The 22,437-nt window shown below is 48.4% G+C and overlaps 1 non-coding gene across 1 annotated transcript; it reads right to left on the bottom strand.

Annotated features, from left to right (window-relative positions):
- Positions 1–1,486: 1,486 nt before the first annotated feature.
- LOC138570415 (U1 spliceosomal RNA) lies at positions 1,487–1,650 on the bottom strand. Its single transcript, XR_011303476.1, has one exon. It is a non-coding gene; the product is annotated as a U1 spliceosomal RNA (small nuclear RNA).
- Between the last annotated feature and the right edge of the window lie 20,787 nt (positions 1,651–22,437).

Raw genomic sequence — 22,437 nt, 5'->3', positions numbered from 1 at the left:
TTTTTTGGGCTGTGTGCGCCAAAGAATAGTTGTGTGCGGGCTGTTTTTCAGTCATGTGCGCAAATGAGTGATGCGCTGCCAGACCGGGGGTGGTCGTCGGCGCAGCGGCGGCGCAGCGCCGGCGCAGCGCCATACCAGTGAGCAAACCTTAGTGATCAGATTCCACAGTGTGCAAGCGAGGAATGCGAATTTGCAGCACAACAAGCTCTACTTCAAGGGACATTTGGGTGCTCTATTCTCCTCCCAAGACTTTAGCTCTTCTGAAATTGTGTCCTTTTACATCTCTAAACCAAGATCTTTCGTTTTATGATGGGTTGGTACAAGAACAGAGGGGTTCTTGTAGTGGAACACAGATTCTGCCTCACAAATTAATATTGGCAAAGCATTAGCTTCTCCATTCACTAAATGTATGGAATATAAAGGAAATGCTTTCTCTTGGTTTAATGAAATAAACAGTACATGAACATGATTAATGACAAAGACGGCTTAATAGAAGGCGGGATATGAATGGACATTGCACTCTGACAGTTAAATAAAAAGCACTGAATCATGTAATCATGTAATCTCAGATGATTGTCACCACTCACCTCACCAATGCCATTTGTGAATGTCATGTGACTGCCAGTGTTTAAACATAAGGTCTGTTGTAACGTAACTTTTAGATCATGTGATCTCCATATGTGTAGCAGTGGAGAAAAGAGGTGTTCATTCTACAATACTCTGCCCATTTGAGGCCCACTGTATTTATTTGCAACTGGATTTAATTCTACAAGGTTTTTACTTGTCGCACCATGGAGTACTGACCTTCCACACACCAGGTCGGGTGGAGAACAATCGTGTGGCAAGCACGGGATGGCTCTATCTCTTCTACACATATGCCCAATTCAACATATTGAGGGTTCATGTGTCTGTTACATTACAACACTCCAGACAACGCCTCTACAGCCAACTTACACAACATCACCACCTGTCCACTCCCTGCCCTGGTCCCTTTCGGGATACCAATGCCCCTATGCCCTCAACAAAGACACTGTGGGGTCGGTGCTTCCGAACTGCACACAGCAACAAAGGCTAGCATCATCCGGGGTCAGACTGGGCCATGTAATTGTCTCAGGCACCAAAGAAAAAGTGGCTCGCACTTGCAAATAGCTTTTCATTCCTTTTGTGATACTGTTTGAGTAGTACCCAGGGGAGCTTTTTGATAAAGTGACGTGCAAATTGTACATTTTAAAGAATATTTATTCAGCAACACTGGTCAAAACTACTAGTCACAGCAGAGTAAATTAACTCAAACTGGCCCACATGGGCCAATAAGGGTCCCAGTGACTTTTTCTTTCTTTCACCAATGCATCAGGGCTGGACCCCTGAGCTGCTCGGGGCTGGCCCTCTTGACTACAGCAAAAGAAACTCTGCTGCAAGACCAGGGGCTCTGTGTGTAAACCAGCTGACTCGCACACTAAACTTTTTCTTTCTTTTACCAATAAATCAGGGGATATCGCGAACGCAGTCCCCCACTACTAGAAATAATGCAGTCGAGTACCCTGCATTTGGGGACATCGCAGGAGTCAGCAAATCCGATGTGCAATGGATGAGCCTCACCCGGGGAGCTCTGCCTTTCTGATCACAGATGGTCCCTTGCCAGGTAAGTATGAGTTGCGAGCAAGAGGGCAGGGGTTGGGCGGCGGGGCCTGTTCTGGAAGCCCCGCTAAGCGAGGGTGAGAAGGCCGGCACTGACCCAGACCCAGCCCTCCCAGAAGCCCTGAGCGTCTGCAGAGCTGCCTGCCCCACAGGCAGGGAGAAGCTCCGGCAGGCAGAGCCCAGCAGAAGAGGCACATTGTAGCACAGTTCATTTCTCCCATCAGGCCCTGCTCGGCCCGAGATTTGCATAAATTCGGACCTGGCCGCCAGCCAGCAGGCACAGTCGGATAGTGAGCAGGCCTGGTGCAGTGGGCCCACTGGCCCGTCAGCCCCAGGAGGGTCCATGGCCCTCCTGAGCCGACAGGTCACCCCGCTTAAATGGAGCGTCTCGGGTGGGGTGCCCCCCATCAGGACACGGCAACGCCGTGAAGGCAAGGCCCAATCGGTGCTTGGACGGGGCCGGCGGCAGCCGGTAGCCAGACCCCCCTCCCTCATAAATCCCCAGGAGCTGCTGTAGCCAGACCCCCCCCCCCCATAAATCCCCAGGAGCTGCTGGCTGGGCCTTCTTCAGGTTGGAGGGCCTGGGCGCGAAAACAGGCAGGGTGGCTTCAAGAACTACCGGGGCACCTCATAGCATGGGGCGCACATGGGTGGGGGGGGAGGGTGCGGCTGGGTGACGTCCATGGGGAAACACACCATAGCGTTTTTTGCCAAACCCTTTTATAAGACGAGAGTCCTCTCCTCCTTACCTTGTAGCACAGTGGCAGGCTGACTGTTGGCTGCTGACTGTGGCCTGGGTCGTCGTCGCCTCGCCTGGTGGTCCTCCTCAGTGTGGCTGTCCTGTGTGTGGGCTGGGCACTGGGCTGGCTGGTGGTGTGACTGGTGACTGAGGTCCACTGGTGCACCCCAATAAATCATGCCCAGCCAGGGCCAGGGCCAGGGTGGGTCAGAGGCCCAATAGCATCAGTCACGTGCGTCACGCCGTGATGGACCTGGCGGCACTGAGTCTGGGTGGACACGAATTTTCATTGGCTTGTTCTTCCCCCAGGCACAAGTGGAAGTTGTTTCAACTTTGTAAAGAAGTGCAACAACAAATTTGTTGTTACTTCCTCCAAAGTTGAAGCAACTAGTGTGCAATGTCACTGGGCCCCAGCTCAGCCCTGCAGGCAGGCTGCCCCCCCAGGGTCAGGACTCGGAGGGAGGCGGCAGGTGTTACAATTGCTTTAGTGTGTGCAATTGCTTCAGCCGCCTGCCGCCTCCCTCCACAGATCAAAGTAAACGTTGAACTCGGCCGGCCCGAGCAGAGCGCGGGCCTAGCACCACACGGCACCGGCCCCCCACGGCCGGCGGTGGCCCGCCCACCATTTTGAATGATGCTGCCTGCTTGCTACACATGCATCTGCATGCATCATAAGTTATGATGCATGCATGATGCAATCATCAAAGCAAGGTAACAACATCTAGTGTTAACTTGCTATGATGATGAATTGTGTGCAGACACTGCAGAGTGCCTCCTGGCTCCTGCCCTGCCCAACCCAGCCCCAGGCGGCCCAGCCCCCAGGAGTCTGACTTGACTTCCCGGCTGCGGGATGAAAAAAATAAAATAAATAAATAATCATTTCACCCCAGGAGTCTGACTTGACTTCCTGGCCGCGGGCTGGGAAAAAAAAAAAAAAAAAAAAAAAATCACAAAATGATGATTGCGGTGCGCGGCAAAATAAGCACTATGCGCGGCTCACAATCAAAAGGTGCGCGGCCGCACAGGCGCGCACCTTACAGGGAACATTGGACCTGACTTAGAAGAGGAGTGGGTTGTACGTTTGCCTTCCCATCCTTGTTTCCTTTCTTGTCTGAAGTTGTCTGTTCTGGTTTGGGCATGCTTGCCTGAGCCTATTTCTGAACTTGAGTACTTACAAACCTGTCGTCAGCCTTTGCAAGCTCCCTATGGTCTGTAGTAGTCTTGTCCACAAGATGTGTCACAATTCTTCAAGACATGCTCACACGCAATCAGATTATACATCCCTTTAAATGTGTCAACTTTGTTACCAAACACCCACCCATTTAGATATTTCAATGACAATTGTGTGAATTCTTCAAATGTCTGCCAACTTTTCTTTGCAAGCTCTCTGAAGCTCTTGGGATACTGTTCTGGGGTCTTACAAAACCTCCTGACAAAGCCCACCTCTATGCTCCCATAAACGTGCCTTTCCTCGGGAGTTAACTGAAGAAATGCATCAGTCCCTGTTAAGACGGATTTCTGAACTCTGTCCTGGTGGCGCAGAATTTCAGAAGGCCAACCTAATTACTTGGAACAGGGTAACCTCTGGACAAGCCAGACCAATCAAGGTAGCGATCGCGGCGGTCAAGACTAGGTCTCAAGAGGGGTGAGGGTGACTGAAAGCCCGCAGTGAGCACACAAAGCAAGAGCGCTTACAAACTACTCCAAACAGTTGTTTATATCAAAAATAGATACACATTTATTATAAGGCCTTGAAACTAATAACTACAGTGAAAGCAGCAATATACAACGATATTAAACCAACACATACACTATCCACCCAATATATATACAGAATACACAGTTTCACAGCATTAGCAGCACGAAATATGTTATCCACCTGCAGGGGAAGGAAAACAGGCAGTGCGAACCAATGCGTGTGGTATGTCCGCCTTCTGAGGCCCCTAGCTAGATGGTAGTCCAATCCCTACGAAGAGTGGAGCCTAGCGCTCAAAAGTACCTGCACACGCCGGTGCCAATGGGCAGAAGGTGAAGCTCTTCGGAGGACGTTGAACAGCTCTGTAGGGAGCTCTAATGAAGGAGAACACGGTCCGCGACTCTAGCGCAGCCTCCACTGTGAGGCAGAAGCAGGGCGCGAGTACGGACAAGGGGTGCTGTATTCACAGCGGGGAAAAGCAAGGGGCACTGCAGGAGGGCGACCAGATCCTAGCTAATCTACTCACCGGTCCCCGAAGCAAGCAGGCCCGAGCTTCTCCTCGATAGATGCAGCTTCTGGCAGGTTCTGAAGAGCAGGGAACGTCTCGTCGTCGTGCAGAGTAAAAAGACGTCCCGATCGAAGAAACAAGCACAGTTTTGTCGCCACAGCAGGGCAACGGAACGGCCGGGTGTATTCAAGCCAAACGAGCACCGCTCACATCTAGCTTAGGACTGCTAAGCAAACGAAGCGTGTGAGCATGCCCCGGACTCAGAATACCACCCAACCTGTCGGCGATTACAGAGCAGGCCTCCTTAGTAAGCTGGTCAGTCAACTGGATGGCCCAGAGACACTTCCGAAGGCTTACAGCAGGAGTTGATGAAGGTGCCGGGAATAGCTGGTCCTGCTATTCCAATAGGTCGAAGCGCCAGTACAGGCCTTCTTGTTCGATCTTAGGTGGAAAGGGCTTCACCGGACGACAGCAATGAGGAGCAGAAGTTCTTCAGGGGGTCACCAGCGATTCCTCGGTCCAGCCTCGTGTTCGCAGGATACTTGGCTCCTGTATCCCTGGGTTCGTAAGAACTCAGGAGATCGACATGGTAGTGGTGTTTCCAGCTCCCTCTTATCCACGGTTCCCTTCGCGCCAAAACGGAGGGGAGCCAATGGGAGATCCGCTCATCAACACACATACCATACGTGGACCAATCACGGACCACAGTGGTCCCAGGCATTCACACCACCCTAGACTCTCTGGCACCCAGGATGTGTATTGGGACCAGACAGCCCAGCCCACATCCTGGGGGCACTCAAACGACATGTAGAAGCCCGCGAAAGCAACCGTGTTTCGCGGGAAACTACATGCCCAAATAAGGAAGGCCCCGGGTCGCCTGACCCGGGGGAAGGTAAAGGGAGCAAGACGGACAGTGGACGAGACAAAGGAGCCTCGTGGTCCGGCCATTTTGGGTAGCCGGGCCACCCTTTTGTGTTCGCGGCAAAAAGGTGCTCAGAACGGCAAAAGGAGCTCAAAATAAACCAAATGATCGCTGCCACCAGCCCAGTCCCTGAATGACCTGCACCGATCCAAAAACCATCCTACAAGAGTGTCTAGGGTCTGTAGAAGGCTAGAGACCCAAGAGAGCTGTAACTTAGCTTACAGTGCCCTCTTGTGTCGTGTTGCACTAAAATGGCGACACGATAAAAGAAACTACGGGAAACAGCGTTCCCCGGTACTGACTGTCTTAAGGGCATGTCAGTTTCCCCGTAAGAAAGGAGCGAAAGCCCAGAGGAGTACAGCAGAAGGCTGCACTTCTCTGGCAAAGTCAAGAAAACAGGTTGAAAACAATAGCAAAAAGTTTAGGGGTTGCCACATGGAAGGAAAGTTCCCTACAATAACGAAATCTTTCCTAACACTCGCCCCTCCCAGACTATGGACAGGGGGAACTAATCCACCCCTGGATGAGTCTCTTGTTCAGGTCGGTAAAACATTCTGGACAACCCATCAGCATTGCTATGTTGGACACCTGGCCTATGCTCAATAGTGAAGTCGAAGCCTTGTAGACTTATGGACCACCTAAGCAACTTTGGATTCTCCCCCTTCATGTTCATTAGCCACTTTAACGGCTTATGGTCAGTCTGCACAGTGAAGTGGGTCCCATAGAGGTAGGGCCGCAGCTTCCTTAGGGCCCACACAACAGAGAAACATTCTTTCTCTACCGTGGACCATCTGAGCTCTCTGTCCTTAAGCTGGCGACTAATAAAACCGATAGGGTGTTCCTTACCCTTCTCATCTACTTGTGATAGTACAGCTCCTATCCCAGTGTCAGAGGCATCCATCTGCACGATAAAAGGTCTTTGATAATCAGGGGCCCTGAGCACAGGGGCCTGGCACAAGGAGTCTTTCAAGCCATTGAAGGCCTTCTCACACTCGTCAGTCCAAGTTACCTTCTTGGGTTTCTTCGGAGTTGTGAGGGCAGTCAGAGGAGCAGCTATGGTGCCATAGTCTGCCATAAAATTGCGGTAATAACCCGTGAGTCCTAAGAAGGCTCTCACTTGGGTTTGTGTAGTGGGGGTAGGCCAGTCTTGTACTGCTTGTACTTTACTGGGGAGAGGCTGTATCCTTCCTCCACCTACTTCATGCCCAAGGTAAACCACTGAGCCTTGTCCAATCTGGCATTTACTCGCCTTTATGGTCAAGTGGGCTTTCTGAAGAGCCTGGAGCACAATCCCGAGGTGTTTCACATGGTCTTCCCAGGTGGCACTGAAAACTGCTATATCGTCCAGATATGCAAGACAGAATTCGTCCAACCCATTCAACACATGATTCACAAGCCTCTGGAAAGTGGCAGGTGCATTCTTCAATCCGAACGGCATTACCCGGAATTGGTAAAGCCCGTCGGGAGTTGAAAATGCTGTCTTCTCCTTGGCATGTTCTGCTAAAGCTATTTGCCAATAGCCCGCAGTCAGGTCAAACGTGCTGAGGTACTTGGAGGCACCCAAGGTATCCACCAGCTCGTCAGTTCGAGGCAAGGGGTGAGCGTCTGTCTTGGTGACAGCATTCAGAGCCCTGTAATCCACGCAGAACCTCAATTCAGAAGTGCCTGCTTTTGGAACCAGAACCACAGGACTGGACCAAGGACTACTAGAGGGTTCAATCACCCCAAGGTCTAACATCTTGTTGACCTCGGTCTTAATATAAGACCGTACTTTATCCGACATCCTGTATCCCCTACTTTTGGTAGGTACACTGTCTCCTGTGTCAATGTTATGTTTGCACCAAGGTGTCAAACCAGGCGACTGTGAAAACAGGGGGGAAAACTGCCTAAGCAAACTTTTCACCTCAGCCTGCTGATCAGAAGTCAGGTGAGGGGCCACTCGGACACCCTCAACGGAGCTATCTGAAGGACCGCTTTGGAACAGGTCGGGAAGAGGTTCTGACTCCTCTTCCTCAACGTCTGACGCCAGTAGCAGTGCTGCGATTTCGACTCTTGGGACGAAAGCCTTCAGCCTATTTACGTGGAACACTTTTGGAGCCTGTCCAGGCCTTCCAAGGTCCACTAAATAGTTCACCTCACCCAGGGGCTCCACCACTGTGTAAGGGCCTGACCATTTGTCCTGTAAAGCGCGAGGCCTTATAGGGTTCATGATCAGGACTTGCTGACCAGGGGTAAAGTGAATTAAGGAAGCTTTCTGGTCGTACCAATGTTTCACCAGCGCTTGTCCGGCCTTCAACTTTTCACTAGCCAAGCCCATCAGGAGTACCATCCGTTTTCTGAGCCCTAGCACATAGTCAACTACATTGGTAGTAACAGGGGGAGTGGGCATCTCCCATCCCTCTTTGACGATGGCTAAGGGTCCCCGTACGGGATGACCGAACAGAAGTTCGAAGGGGCTGAAGCCAACACCCTCCTGTGGTACCTCTCTGTAGGCAAACAACAAGCATGGTAAAAGAAGGTCCCATTTCCTCCTCTGGGGCTCCTCCAGAGCCCCAATCATGCTCTTTAGCGTTCTGTTGAAACGCTCCACCAGACCATTGGTCTGGGGGTGGTATGCAGAAGAGAACTTGTAGGTGACCCCACATTCTTTCCACATAGCCTGCATATACTTCGACATAAAGTTGCTGCCACGATCTGACACAACTTCTTTAGGGAAGCCAACCCTAGTAAATATGCCGAGTAACGCTTTTGCAACTGACTTGGCAGTTACAGTCTTTAATGGGATGGCCTCAGGATACCTGGTTGCATGGTCGACCAGCACCAGGATAAACCTATTGCCTGAGGATGTTTGCGGGTCAAGGGGACCAACGATGTCGATCCCTACCCTTTCAAATGGTACCCCCACAACTGGGAGCGGTACCAACGGAGCTTGGATTGTCGCGCCAACCTTACCAGACAACTGGCAGGAGGCACAACTCCTGCAGTGACTTTCTACTTGCACCCCCATCTTGGGCCAGTAGAAGTGCATAGATAACCTTTGCTTGGTCCTCTTCATTCCAAGGTGACCAGCAAGGGGAACTTCATGCGCCAACTGCAGGAGGAAGGGTCTAACAGAAAGGGGAACCACCAACCTCCTATGGTCTCCTTCTGTAGACTCTGTGGGCTCACTGTACAGGAGTCCACCTTCCCAATAAATCCGATGCTTCCCAGGAGGTTCACCCTCAAGCTGGGAGCAGGCCTGTCTCCTTAGGCCTTCCAGAGATGGGCACTCACGTTGGCCCTTACTGAAGTCGTCCCTATCAGGACCTCCTTCAACTAACAAGTCTTTTAGTTCAGGATGGTCGTTGGGGTCGAACACTTCAGGCATCGCCACCTCCTCGTCAGGCTCGGGCGATTGACCAACTCCCTCCACCGCAGTGGTAGGCGAGTTCGGGGGAATATTCTCTTTCCCCCGTCGGGACTTGTTGACTCCTTTCGCCTTGGGTTTCCCCTTCGGCTGGGGCGGCGTATTGGACTTGGCCAATGCTGCCCGTGCTTGAGACCGTGTGTAGGGTCTTTCGGCAGTGTCTCCTACGAGCCCTAGAGCTCTGAGATCATTGCCCAACAAGACCTTTCCCGGGACGTTTCTCTGAATGCTCACTGGAATCCTAACTGCTGTACCATTTAAAGTTAGATTAACAGGGATCACGGGAAACATACGGAGGGGGCCGTCAGCCAACTTAGTGGGCATCAGAGTAGCTCTGGCAACTTCCTCGGAGTCTACCAAGGTAGAATCCACTACAGTTCGACTGCACCCACTATCCCTAAGAGCTGGAGTATCCACTCCATTGATCAGCACACTGTCTTTAAAGTAGTGCTTGGTATTATCCGGAATCCTAGCATACGCCTCTGCGACTTTAGGCTCCCAGGAACCCAGGGACACTAAAACTACCTCAGCCTCTATTCCGCTGGGAAATGAGTCTGAGGAGAAGGATGCTCCTGTAATCTCTTCTTCCTCGTAGGAGGAGAAGGCCAGATTAGCGGAGTGGACCCCCAAAGGTCTAACCTTACAACGGGGATCCCCCTTCACATGGTCAGTTGCTCCACAAGAAAAACAAGCCCCATTGGGTCTGTTTACGTAGGGAGGCTTATTATAACCAGAGTTCTGTTTCGGAGGCGAACCTCCACTACCCTGTGAGTTCTCGGATGGCTTACCCTTATTTTTCTTTTTGTGGCCCTTATGGGAAGAAGATTTAGCAGATTCCCCACCCTCCACATCTTTGGACTTTTTCCCTTCCTCCTGCTTACCAGGATGAGTTTTGTCCTTATGGGACACTCGATGTGACACCCATAAATCTGCTGCAATGGCCAGCTTCTTAGGATCTATCTCCTTCGAATCGGCCAAATGCTGCTTAAGCTCCGGGGAAGAAGAAGCAAAAATGTGTTCCAGCATGACCAGATTGATCATGCCTTCGAAGGTAGAAACCTTATAACCTTCAACCCAGCCAGTCAAGTTTTTCAGGGACTCAGCTACATACGACACCCAAGTACCACCTTCCTTTTTCTTATACTCTCTAAACCTTTTCAAATATTGGGTCGGAGTCTTCCCAAACTTTAAAATGAGAGTCTGCTTCAACATTGCAAAATCAGCGCGCTCAGCCTTCGACATTTCCATAATGGCACTGCAACCAGAATGGGGCAGTCTGCTGAGTAACCATGCAATCTTATCCGCATTATCAACCTCTTGAACCTCGCATGCATACTCAAACGCATTTAACCAGTCCATAATGTCATTTCGTTCCTCATACACACTGAGCAGATCTTTTGGAAACCGTGGATGAGAGGAAGCCCCAGAACCATGTCCAGGACCCTTGGACCCATTTGCGAACTGAAGCTTGGCCAGTTCCAACTGGTGATCCCTGTCTTTTTGTTTTTCTGCCTGGTCGATTTTCAGTTTGGCTATGCTGAATTCAAGCTCCTGCTGCCTAAACCGCAGCTCTTGCTTCTTGAATTCAAGCATAGCCTCCCCATCAACACTGGCAGAGGAAACGTTAGACATTACATCCTCCCTGTCCTCGTGGTCGTGATGGATCAGTGCAGCGGCAGAACCGTCGGTTCTGCCAGTGAGAGCAGCCCCACCACCTTCTGCACTGTCCTCGGAAGTTATAGCGTCAAGCTGCGCTTCTTGCCACGCCACGATTCTCTGGATCATTTCCAATTTAGTGCCTTGAGAGGAAACCCCTCTCTCCGCACACATCTTCTTCAATGTTTCAGATTTCGAAGCATTTAAGGTTAATAAAGTATTCGTTTCCATACTGTCGATAGGACTATGGCCTTTTTAACGTTATATTCAATACTTTACTGCGTGTCCTGGTTGGAATAACCTGAAAACGCCTTAGCTCGTGCGCAACACTGGATACCTTCAGTCGTATCCCACCGCTGTACACCAATTTGTTAAGACGGATTTCTGAACTCTGTCCTGGTGGCGCAGAAGTTCAGAAGGCCAACCTAATTACTTGGAACAGGGTAACCTCTGGACAAGCCAGACCAATCAAGGTAGCGATCGCGGCGGTCAAGACTAGGTCTCAAGAGGGGTGAGGGTGACTGAAAGCCCGCAGTGAGCACACAAAGCAAGAGCGCTTACAAACTACTCCAAACAGTTGTTTATATCAAAAATAGATACACATTTATTATAAGGCCTTGAAACTAATAACTACAGTGAAAGCAGCAATATACAACGATATTAAACCAACACATACACTATCCACCCAATATATATACAGAATACACAGTTTCACAGCATTAGCAGCACGAAATATGTTATCCACCTGCAGGGGAAGGAAAACAGGCAGTGCGAACCAATGCGTGTGGTATGTCCGCCTTCTGAGGCCCCTAGCTAGATGGTAGTCCAATCCCTACGAAGAGTGGAGCCTAGCGCTCAAAAGTACCTGCACACGCCGGTGCCAATGGGCAGAAGGTGAAGCTCTTCGGAGGACGTTGAACAGCTCTGTAGGGAGCTCTAATGAAGGAGAACACGGTCCGCGACTCTAGCGCAGCCTCCACTGTGAGGCAGAAGCAGGGCGCGAGTACGGACAAGGGGTGCTGTATTCACAGCGGGGAAAAGCAAGGGGCACTGCAGGAGGGCGACCAGATCCTAGCTAATCTACTCACCGGTCCCCGAAGCAAGCAGGCCCGAGCTTCTCCTCGATAGATGCAGCTTCTGGCAGGTTCTGAAGAGCAGGGAACGTCTCGTCGTCGTGCAGAGTAAAAAGACGTCCCGATCGAAGAAACAAGCACAGTTTTGTCGCCACAGCAGGGCAACGGAACGGCCGGGTGTATTCAAGCCAAACGAGCACCGCTCACATCTAGCTTAGGACTGCTAAGCAAACGAAGCGTGTGAGCATGCCCCGGACTCAGAATACCACCCAACCTGTCGGCGATTACAGAGCAGGCCTCCTTAGTAAGCTGGTCAGTCAACTGGATGGCCCAGAGACACTTCCGAAGGCTTACAGCAGGAGTTGATGAAGGTGCCGGGAATAGCTGGTCCTGCTATTCCAATAGGTCGAAGCGCCAGTACAGGCCTTCTTGTTCGATCTTAGGTGGAAAGGGCTTCACCGGACGACAGCAATGAGGAGCAGAAGTTCTTCAGGGGGTCACCAGCGATTCCTCGGTCCAGCCTCGTGTTCGCAGGATACTTGGCTCCTGTATCCCTGGGTTCGTAAGAACTCAGGAGATCGACATGGTAGTGGTGTTTCCAGCTCCCTCTTATCCACGGTTCCCTTCGCGCCAAAACGGAGGGGAGCCAATGGGAGATCCGCTCATCAACACACATACCATACGTGGACCAATCACGGACCACAGTGGTCCCAGGCATTCACACCACCCTAGACTCTCTGGCACCCAGGATGTGTATTGGGACCAGACAGCCCAGCCCACATCCTGGGGGCACTCAAACGACATGTAGAAGCCCGCGAAAGCAACCGTGTTTCGCGGGAAACTACATGCCCAAATAAGGAAGGCCCCGGGTCGCCTGACCCGGGGGAAGGTAAAGGGAGCAAGACGGACAGTGGACGAGACAAAGGAGCCTCGTGGTCCGGCCATTTTGGGTAGCCGGGCCACCCTTTTGTGTTCGCGGCAAAAAGGTGCTCAGAACGGCAAAAGGAGCTCAAAATAAACCAAATGATCGCTGCCACCAGCCCAGTCCCTGAATGACCTGCACCGATCCAAAAACCATCCTACAAGAGTGTCTAGGGTCTGTAGAAGGCTAGAGACCCAAGAGAGCTGTAACTTAGCTTACAGTGCCCTCTTGTGTCGTGTTGCACTAAAATGGCGACACGATAAAAGAAACTACGGGAAACAGCGTTCCCCGGTACTGACTGTCTTAAGGGCATGTCAGTTTCCCCGTAAGAAAGGAGCGAAAGCCCAGAGGAGTACAGCAGAAGGCTGCACTTCTCTGGCAAAGTCAAGAAAACAGGTTGAAAACAATAGCAAAAAGTTTAGGGGTTGCCACATGGAAGGAAAGTTCCCTACAATAACGAAATCTTTCCTAACAGTCCCCTGGGTCGGTAAGTGACTTATTGCACCCCACAATGCCTCCTCCACCTCCTGTAGCTGAAAAGCAAGCTTGAGCACTGCAAACCAAACAAAAATATCCTTTTCCACTTCATAAGCCTGCACAAAATCTTTGGGGATGTGGTGCTCGGGTTTTTCACAGGCACCTTGGTTTGAGCCACTACTGCTGCTTTCACTAGAAATGGATCTGTTGGCCTCCTTCTTCTCTTGGAGTGCCAGTTTGTGCAGCTCTATGGTGACCTTGTTTTGCTCTTTTTGTTCCTCCAGTACTAGTCTCCTCTCCTCCAAAATGAGCGTTCTAGCCGCTACCGAAACAATTACTGGGCCACTTAGAGGTTGTACCAAGGCCTGGGACATGCAGGATGCTGTACTAACACCTGACCTCCCTGACACTCTGCAGCAGTGGTGTTCAAACTTTTTGACTCTGAGCCACCCCTAAGAAAAATGTACCAGGCTTGGGACCCCCGATACACAAAGACTCCAAACTTGTACTCAGTTGCCAACGGTTATCGCGTACTGGCATACAATGGTCCCCCGAATGGAGGTGTAGGTGCCAAACACTACATTCTTTCACTATCATATTGCTTGCAATATCTCAAATTAGATTAGAGGACAAATATCCTCGAAGACAACTTCAAGATATGTTTGCTAGAATACAGAGGACTTCACTAAAAATAGTGTTGCAAATTCACCCAAAGACAATTTTTTTAATTGACTCTCCAGAATGCTGTCACTTTGAAGCTCCATTAGTTCCTCCTTGAGGTGTATTGGGAGATAGGTCCCTTTGTCTGCTAGGAAAGGCTGAATAGGTTCCTATTAGTTCAGCAACACATGAAAGATCATACTTTGTCTCCTCAAGAGCATCTGCTAATAATGGAAATGCATCGGTAATGCAGACATCAACCAAAAGCTCCATCTTCTTGAATGCTGATATTTTTGTATTCATAGCAAATGATGTGGTTTCTGTGACTTGCAGAGAGAGGTTTAGGAAATTCTGCTTTTCAAAGATGTCACCAAGGTGAGCTAACAGAACATGTCAGAATGAATCACACAGAGGCTCAGCTTTTGTGTGGTCTAAACCCAGGAGAAAGAGTTTCATTTTGTTCCTCACTTCATAAATCTGATTTAAAACCTTTCCCCTGGATAGCCACCTGACCTCCGTGTGAAACAACAAAGCATCATGTCCTGCTACCATTTCCACACATAATGTGGCAGACTGGCTCTTGTTCTGTGCATCTTAATGAAATATACAATCTTTACAACGGAAGCCAGCACCTCTGTGAGTTCATGCCCCATATTGCGGACAGCTAAAGCTTCCCGGTGTATCATGCAGTGTATCCACACATTATGTGGAGCTACTGCCAACACATTTGCTTTTAACCCAGCCCTAGCACCACACATTGAAGGAGCACCATCCATGCAAATACCAACACAGGCATCCCATGTTTACGCATGGGGAAACATAGGAAGTTGTTAACAATGTCAAAGAATTCAGACGCAATTGCTCTGCCCTGGATTGGTTTACAAAATAAGAAATCCTCCAATATTACTTTTACATGAAAATACCTCACACAAGCAATCAAATGAGGTTCTTTTTAAATGTCAGTGGCCAAATCCAACTGTAGGGCAAACTGATTGCATTTCAAGCGTGATATCAATTCTGCACTGATATCAGAGGATAGGTCAGTGATGCGGCAGCAAAGTGTGGTGTCTGACATAGGGATACTTTTGCATTTCTCTGCTGCACTGTCACCATGCATTACCCAGTTCACAGAAAGAATTGTTGGGAGAATCACATTCTCAGCATCTGTAAAAGGTTTTTTTGTTTTTGCCTCGATAGTATGCAATGTGGTAAGAAGCTTTGATATGATATGATAGGTTATTTATAACGCGCTTAATACCCAGAGGTTTCTAAGCGAGGACCCGGGGATAAAACCTGTGTTGCTCCGTGTCATCTTGCTGCCAAGGGGAGCATGTTGCCCCTGAGCATTTGCAGGTATTGGGGTCACAGTTGTTAACAGTGTCTTTTTGTTTTGTATGTCTTGCATCTTCCGTGCAAAAACAATCCTGATCTTTGTTGCCAAATCTGCATGTTTTGTTTACAAATGCAGCTTCAGGCTGTCATTTGCTAATGTAGCACCACAAACCACAGACTGCAGCCTAACTTCTCCAGCAACTATGATCCATGTCTCGGGAGGATAGCTCAGGGGCAACGGGCTTGCCTACGAAGCAAGATGCGGAGCAACACAGGTTCGATCCCCGGGTCTGTGCTTAGAAACCTCTGGGTATTAAGCATGTTATAAATAACCATTTATGATTACACAACCACAAGTCCAAATACGAGACATCATATGTCCATGTTTGTCCGTTTTAACCTCTCCTTATGCTTTTCGTTTGGGATTCCTACCAGCTTTGGCCACTAAGAGGAGTCTGAATCTGTGAAAACATTGTAAACCCCCACTTTATTGTATGTCATGTTAGCTTTTAAAAACCATCTCAAGTTTTCAAAAAATAAAAATTCCCCCAAAAAATTAAAATGGCAACGGGTCAGAAATACTGTTTGGATTTTTAAAAAAATGCACCATATTAATACATGTCTCAGAAGACTCCCTGTTTAAATTGTGAAGTCCTAGCTCTGATTTCATTCTGAAGTGTGGTCGTGAAGCAGGTCACAGAATGGCAGAGAAAACAACACCTTGATGCACATTGCACAGGGCCGATATAAACCTTCAGCACTTCTACTCAACCAATGATAGGTAGTAAAAATAAATCCTTACCTGCCTGATGGTTGGGTTGATAAAGTAACGTTTGGAGTGATCCTGCTGCAATGAAAATGAACAGTTAGTCAAGGATACATCAGTCTATCTGAGACTTCAAAATTAAGATTAAATGAGCAGGAGCTAAAACCAGCTCTTGGGTGTTAGGCATCAGCCAATAAGCAGGACCTAACACTGAGGAACTAGGAGAGAGTATACAGTGCACTGTAAATGCAACTGCCACATGAGATGTAGACTTTTAATACCCTGCCTCAAAAATATGTTTGAAATCCTTGGTTGTGACTTCTAACTATCCCTTAAAAATTGCCCCACCTCCTTCACCCACAGTAAAGTAAATAAAAAGTTGTTCTTTTTAAAAAGCCATCCTTACCTTCAGCAAATGCTACTACAGATGTCATTATTTTTGATGGTGCCACTGCTGCTGCTGGCGACTTTGCTGTCTTAGTTGGGATGATAGAGCCAATTGGAGTTCCTGAAATTGAAAAAGTACAATAAAAATGATTCATTATAGACCTACCAGATTTACCTTACCAATAATACTGGGAAGTCATACACCACTGCCGGGTGGTACTCATTTATGACTGTGCCACTTATGAGAGAGAAGGGGGCGACTGTAAAGACTAGAGGGGGGTATCTGTACTCCTGCTCTCTATATGGCAGAGTAGAGGCACAGAGCACCCCAGCCAAGATACTATATTTGGTAACGTTGGACGAGCAATCAAGGCTTAAGCTCTCAGGAGGTGATGCAGACTGGTTCTTAAGTACAGTCTAGTCCCCAAGCACCCAAAAATGAAAACACAGTTCTTTATATAAATAGGCTCAAGTTATATACACAATTACAATAACACACTATGTGCTCAAGATAATCTAAAATGGTAAATATATAAAGTTTCTATTTGGTACCGCAGTTACTCTTTGATTCCATTAATATGCATTAACTGTACTCAATTCAAATGTCATACAAATCAGTTAATAATGTGAACCTACAATAGACATAAGAGGAAAGCAGGTTTGGTTAGAACAATAGGCGGAATACTGGGCCCCTACCACTAGGCACAGTTCTGTATGAGGATCCCCCCACCTGGGCAACCTGTAAATAAAGATATAATACCATCCCAGTCCATATATTGCTTATGAGAGTCTTATTTCCCACTAAAAAGGTTCTACCACCCCAATGTACCTGCAATAGCAGAGTTCGAAATCGAGTCCTTCATGAGCAGCTCCCTTTAAGGCAGGAGCCACAGATCGTTGAGATCCCTCGAAGAAATGATGAACAAAGACGTTAAGACAGCAGCTTCGGTCCTGGCGGTGCTCTCCGATGATCAGTCGTGGACGTCTTGCGAAGATGAGGCGTGTGCTGCACCTCAACGTCGATAGTTTGTTGCCACAAAGAGTTTATGAAGAACTTTGGCCCAGTAAGTGTGTTGAGTCGTCTGCATCTCTGCGGTCTTCAGGTGGCGGGAAACCCACCGGCGGATGGTCCTCAGTGCGTCAGCAGCCTTGACTTTCTCTGGCAGGACAAAGTGGTCAGCGGTGCTGGAGAGAGAGTCCTTGATTTCAAAGTGTTTTAGGCAATGGAGCGTTGCGGCACCATTAGACGATGATCGTCGTCGACGGTGATGGACTTCAAGGTCCGGGTGCTTTGATTCATTATTCTGCAGATGTCCCATCTCCAGTCAGCAGCCTTTTGATTACTGACTTACAGGGCACTTCAGCGAAGGTTAGCTGGTGCACGATGGTCCCTCGTAGATTGGGGAGAGGTGTCCTAGCCAGGTCCTGTCTTGGATCAGTTCCTTGAAGGCACAGCAGCTTTCAGATTGGCGAAGGACAGCAGCAGCAATTATTCTTCTTCCAGTGGGCTTCAAGGTTAAGCATCAAGTATCAACTTCAGCTTCTGAACGATTTTCATCAGTGAGAGGTCCCCAGATATACTGTTTGGTCTCTCATTCACTCTTCTGGGTCACACTCTGGCAACCAATCATCCAGAAAGCATTCAGCAAACAGGCAGACAATCAGGCTCACAGTGCATTCAGGCCATTCTCCTCCCTCCAGACACTCACAACAAGGAATGTGTATTGGGACAAGTACCCAGCCATTCAGCACTCCACACTGCATTCATTCTAGTTTCGGGCAGTGCTGTCTCATTCATTGCGTTAGATACCAGAAACCAGACACCCATAACAAGAAGTGCATATTGGTCTCACACTCCATTCACCCAGGTCCTACCCTAAGAGTGTACCAACAACATACAGTCACTTGGAAGGCTCCAGCCAGTCTGGCCTGGACCTCCCCACAATACCATATATGGAACATCCACCCAACAGCCAGTCAGGGGGAAGGGACAGAGTCAGGGCTTCCCAGGACTTTGGGAAAAACAAGGTAACAGGCAATAGAAAGCATGAGGCCACAGGGGCCATCTTGTCTGCTATTAGGAATCAACTGATTCCAATGGCAGGGCCTGGGGATCCCAAAATGGAGGATACTCAGAGCACTTGTCAAATTCAGCATGGAGCTGCCACCAGCCCATACCCTGCTCTGCGGCCCCACACAGGTGCCCAAAAACATACACTAGGGGTACAGGGTTGTACACCCTTCCCATGTGCGCCATAAGGGTATCCTAAGGGTCTGTACACCAACCCAAAAAGCTGTCTCACATGGACTCCTGGGCAGAAAATAACACAGAACATGCACAAAAAAGAACTACAGAACAAGGACAGGGACGCCCTGTCCCTCCAATGCACGTCCAACATCACAACGGCATTCCCAAAGCCAATGAAAATGCCTCAGAAGAGGGGGAGGTGTGCTTTGTAGCTGGGTCAGCATCTATTTGCCCAGAGATTGGCGAGAAACACATTGGTGCAGCAGTAGAGAGATTGGAGGAGGGAGAGTACATGATTCTGGTACATAAACGCATACCTATGGACTATTTGGCCCTAGCAACAGAATTAGTAGCACTCATTGAGGCCCTCCATGCAATGAAAGGATGTGCAGTAACAATATATTCCGACTCAGCATATGTCACCACTACAGTACATGCTGGATTGTCCCGCTGGAGAAGAAGGGGGTTAAGAAGGGCTGATGGGTCCCCAGTACAACATACAGAGTTACAGAATGAGCTAATAAAGGCCCTCACTGAGCCCTCAGTGGTAGCCCGGGTAAAATGCCAAGCCCACATGAAGAACAGTTACAAAATATAATTGGGAATGTCAGTGACGGATGCCGCTGAAAAGCAAGCAGCCTACTTCCAAAAACCACCGACCACAGAATGTGTGCTAAAGGGGACACAAGAAGTGCCCAAAGGGGAAGGATACAATGCACTGCCAATAGCACAAATAATTGAACTCCAAAAGAAAGCACCACCTGTAGAACCGGAGCTATGGACAAAACGAGGGTGCACCCAGTCACCTTCTGATCTCTTATGGAGGCAGGACACAACAGGGAAGGTAGTGATGTCTGTAGAGCTGTTGCAGGTAGCATTCCAACAATTACACTTTCCGGCCCACACCTCGAAGCAGCACATAGCCGCAGATATCCAGGAGGATTGGTTCATACCAAACCTCCAGGACTATCTTACTAAAGTGACCATTGAATGCATCATGTGTCAAGTATTTGACTCAGGGATGACTCTCAGAACACTGCGAGAAACGTTGCCCCATCCCATTGATCCCTTCCGTGAATTGCATATCGATTATGCATACATGGGAGAGGGGTGCAATGGGGCAAGATACTTGATAGTGGTGGTCTGTCCCTTTTCGAGCTGGGTAGAGGCTGGACCCTGCACCCAAGCAGATGTGAAGTGTGCAGCAAAATTCTTAGTAAGAGAAGTGTTCCTGCATTGGGGAATATGCAATGTCATACAATCTACAATGGGACACATGTTGTAAAATGACCTCTTCAAGGAATTACCAACCTTATTAGGAATAAAACATAAAATGTGTTCAATTTACCACCTGCAAGAAAATGGGGTGGTCGAGAAAATCAACTGCCTCCTTAAAAGCAGACTGTCCAAACTATGTCACAATCACAAAAAGAACTGGGTTTATTGTTTACCATTGGCCTTATTACAGTTGCACACACAGCCCAGCAAGGACCACCACTTACCCCCCTTTCCCCCACAAAATAGTAACCGGCAGACGTATGCAAACACCACTGTCCTCAGTAAGAAGAATTTCAGATGCACCCAGAACAGTGACAGTGTTAGGAATTCAAGGAATAGCTCACACAACTGACAAGAGTGGTAAGGAGCATTGCGAAACAAGTTGCCCCACCATTTACAAGAGAACGTGAAACAGACACCACCACTGCCTCAGCTGACAGCCCAGCAAAACTTTTAATGCCTGGCGAACTAGTATATGTTTGAGGCTTTTTTAGGAGGTGGAACTCGCCAAAATTTCATGGCACCTATGAGGTACTGTATTGTACTCCTCTAGCAGTAAAAGTAAAAGGACTCAAGTATTGCGTCCACCTGTCAGATGTCAGAAAAGCCTGTGATAGTGTAGCACCAGAGAATACACAAGAGAATGAGTGAGATACAGAAGTGCCTTAGACAAGCAATAACAAGCAATCGCAAATATTGAGACAGAAAGACAGAGAATAAAGGCACAATGGTAAATGCAGTAGTTGATGCCACATGTACATAAAATGAAATATTATATTGTGATGTGAAAAGCTTTTTCTTTTTCGCTTTACACCCCATATCCATGCTTTCCTCTGTTCCTTCACTGATCTTACATCTTATTCAGCCTCAAAAATGTTTAACCCCTGTCCCCGTTATGTTCCTCTCTGTAGGTGCTATGATGTTGGAGAGAACGCCACTTGCGAAGGTTAGAACTCAGATAGATAGTGAAAGTAAGCGTCCCCCGATAAGGCAGAAAACCCCCCTTAATGGGAGAGAGACAATAAAGGACACACCCAAGGACGGAATGAGACCACAACCAAGTGCGGGTGAAGTTAAAAGGTTTTTATATAAATCAAATAGGGCATGCAAAGGACTCTGCACACTCTGAGAGCGCTCTGTCTGACAATAGCAAAGACAGTCAGTTATATTACAAATAGACGTCATGCATGAGGTAAGCTATAGGGGCCCCACAGTCTTGGGGATTGGATGGTGATGTCTAGCTACTATGTAGAATATAGGTTTGGTGCTCCATGATTGGTGGAGATCCACGTGGTGGCATTACGACGTGCTTGGGTCAGCTGGGCTCATCGGGGTGGAGCTTTTGGGTGCTGGCTGTCAATGGAGATTCACCACGGTGGTTCTAGAAACTTGCCCTTGTGGCCTTTCATACCCATTCTTCACACTCATCTATACCAAGTTGTTATTTAAAACTTCTAACACGTTAATCTAATACCTGGGTGGGGACACAGAAAAACAATATGCAATCCGAGGCTGTTTCCATACATCATCATAAAGATGTCAGTAGCAAGTGGTCCAGTCTCGTGGGTCCAGGTGTCTTATCAGGGGGCATGGGCCAGGTTATCTTCATCATTTTTCTGTGTTTGATGCAATAAATGATGACTCTGGGGGATGTTTGCACAAGGACGGATAACTGCCTTTGTGGTCTGTTGGATTTGGGGCGAACTGGGATACCATTGGGTCAGATCGGGTGCCTAGCCGGGACCTCAAAGGCGGTGGGATTTAGGACCAGGTAGCTCAAAATTCATTTGGCCTGGCCATGGCGGCCTCTGCCATGGTGGAGGTAAATACTTGAAGCGGGTCCAGCAGGAATGTGGAGAGGTGAGACTGTTCTGCTCGAACACCAGAGAGCCCCTGAGGGCCTGGGCAGGAGGAGGGGGAGATGGCCTTGTAACTCTGAGCAACTCTCTATTCATGGGGCTGAACAATATACCATTGGAGGGGACGAATGCTAAAGCTGGGAGCATTAGGAAAATTACACATTTCTGCCGTTTACATATGTTTACATTACTAAGTTCATGAAAATGGAGATTTTTCAATATCACATGCAGTACATAACGTTAGACGGTCTAATAATTTCAATTCATGAGAAAGGCGAACGAATAACAAACATGAGGTAGTGCCAGGTTGGGTCATATACTCAGGAGCATGAAAGCAGCATGTTAATCTAACATTTCAATTATATTACAAACTAATTTGATACCCTATGTAGCTTACATGCAATACGACATATTTTGTTACATCATACACAAGCATTTTATTGCTTTTTCAATTATCCTTTTTACAATAGCAGCAAACATTGGTTGGCACAGAGAGAATATTCAAGTAGTTATACAATGGGCCTTGGAACATGAAGGCATCTTGAGGGTGTGCGGGGTCACATCGCTTTAATATAAGTGGTTTGATTTATACATTTAACCTTAATTACTACACATTCTTTAGCACCAGGAATAAGGCTGAGAGACTTGAGGGTTTAGTATGTACGGTTAACACTTCATCTGGGGAACTGGGCAGAGGGGTCAGGGGAACTATATATTACTCATGCAGGGGTTGGGCGCGGGGTTGGGGTATGTTTGAGAGGGATGGTTTTTGTTCTTTTCCAGACTCCAACTACAAGTCCGGGCACTCCTAGGGCAATGATCTACTGCGGAAGGTAAATGATACAGTGTTTGTTCTGTTACTTGTTCGTG

This window comes from Ambystoma mexicanum, chromosome 2q, assembly GCF_040938575.1.
Source record: "Ambystoma mexicanum isolate Mex_15411 chromosome 2q, UKY_AmexF1_1, whole genome shotgun sequence".
NCBI lineage: Eukaryota > Metazoa > Chordata > Amphibia > Caudata > Ambystomatidae > Ambystoma > Ambystoma mexicanum.
Note: the sequence above shows the minus strand (reverse complement) of the source record. Positions and strands in the feature narration are given on the sequence as shown.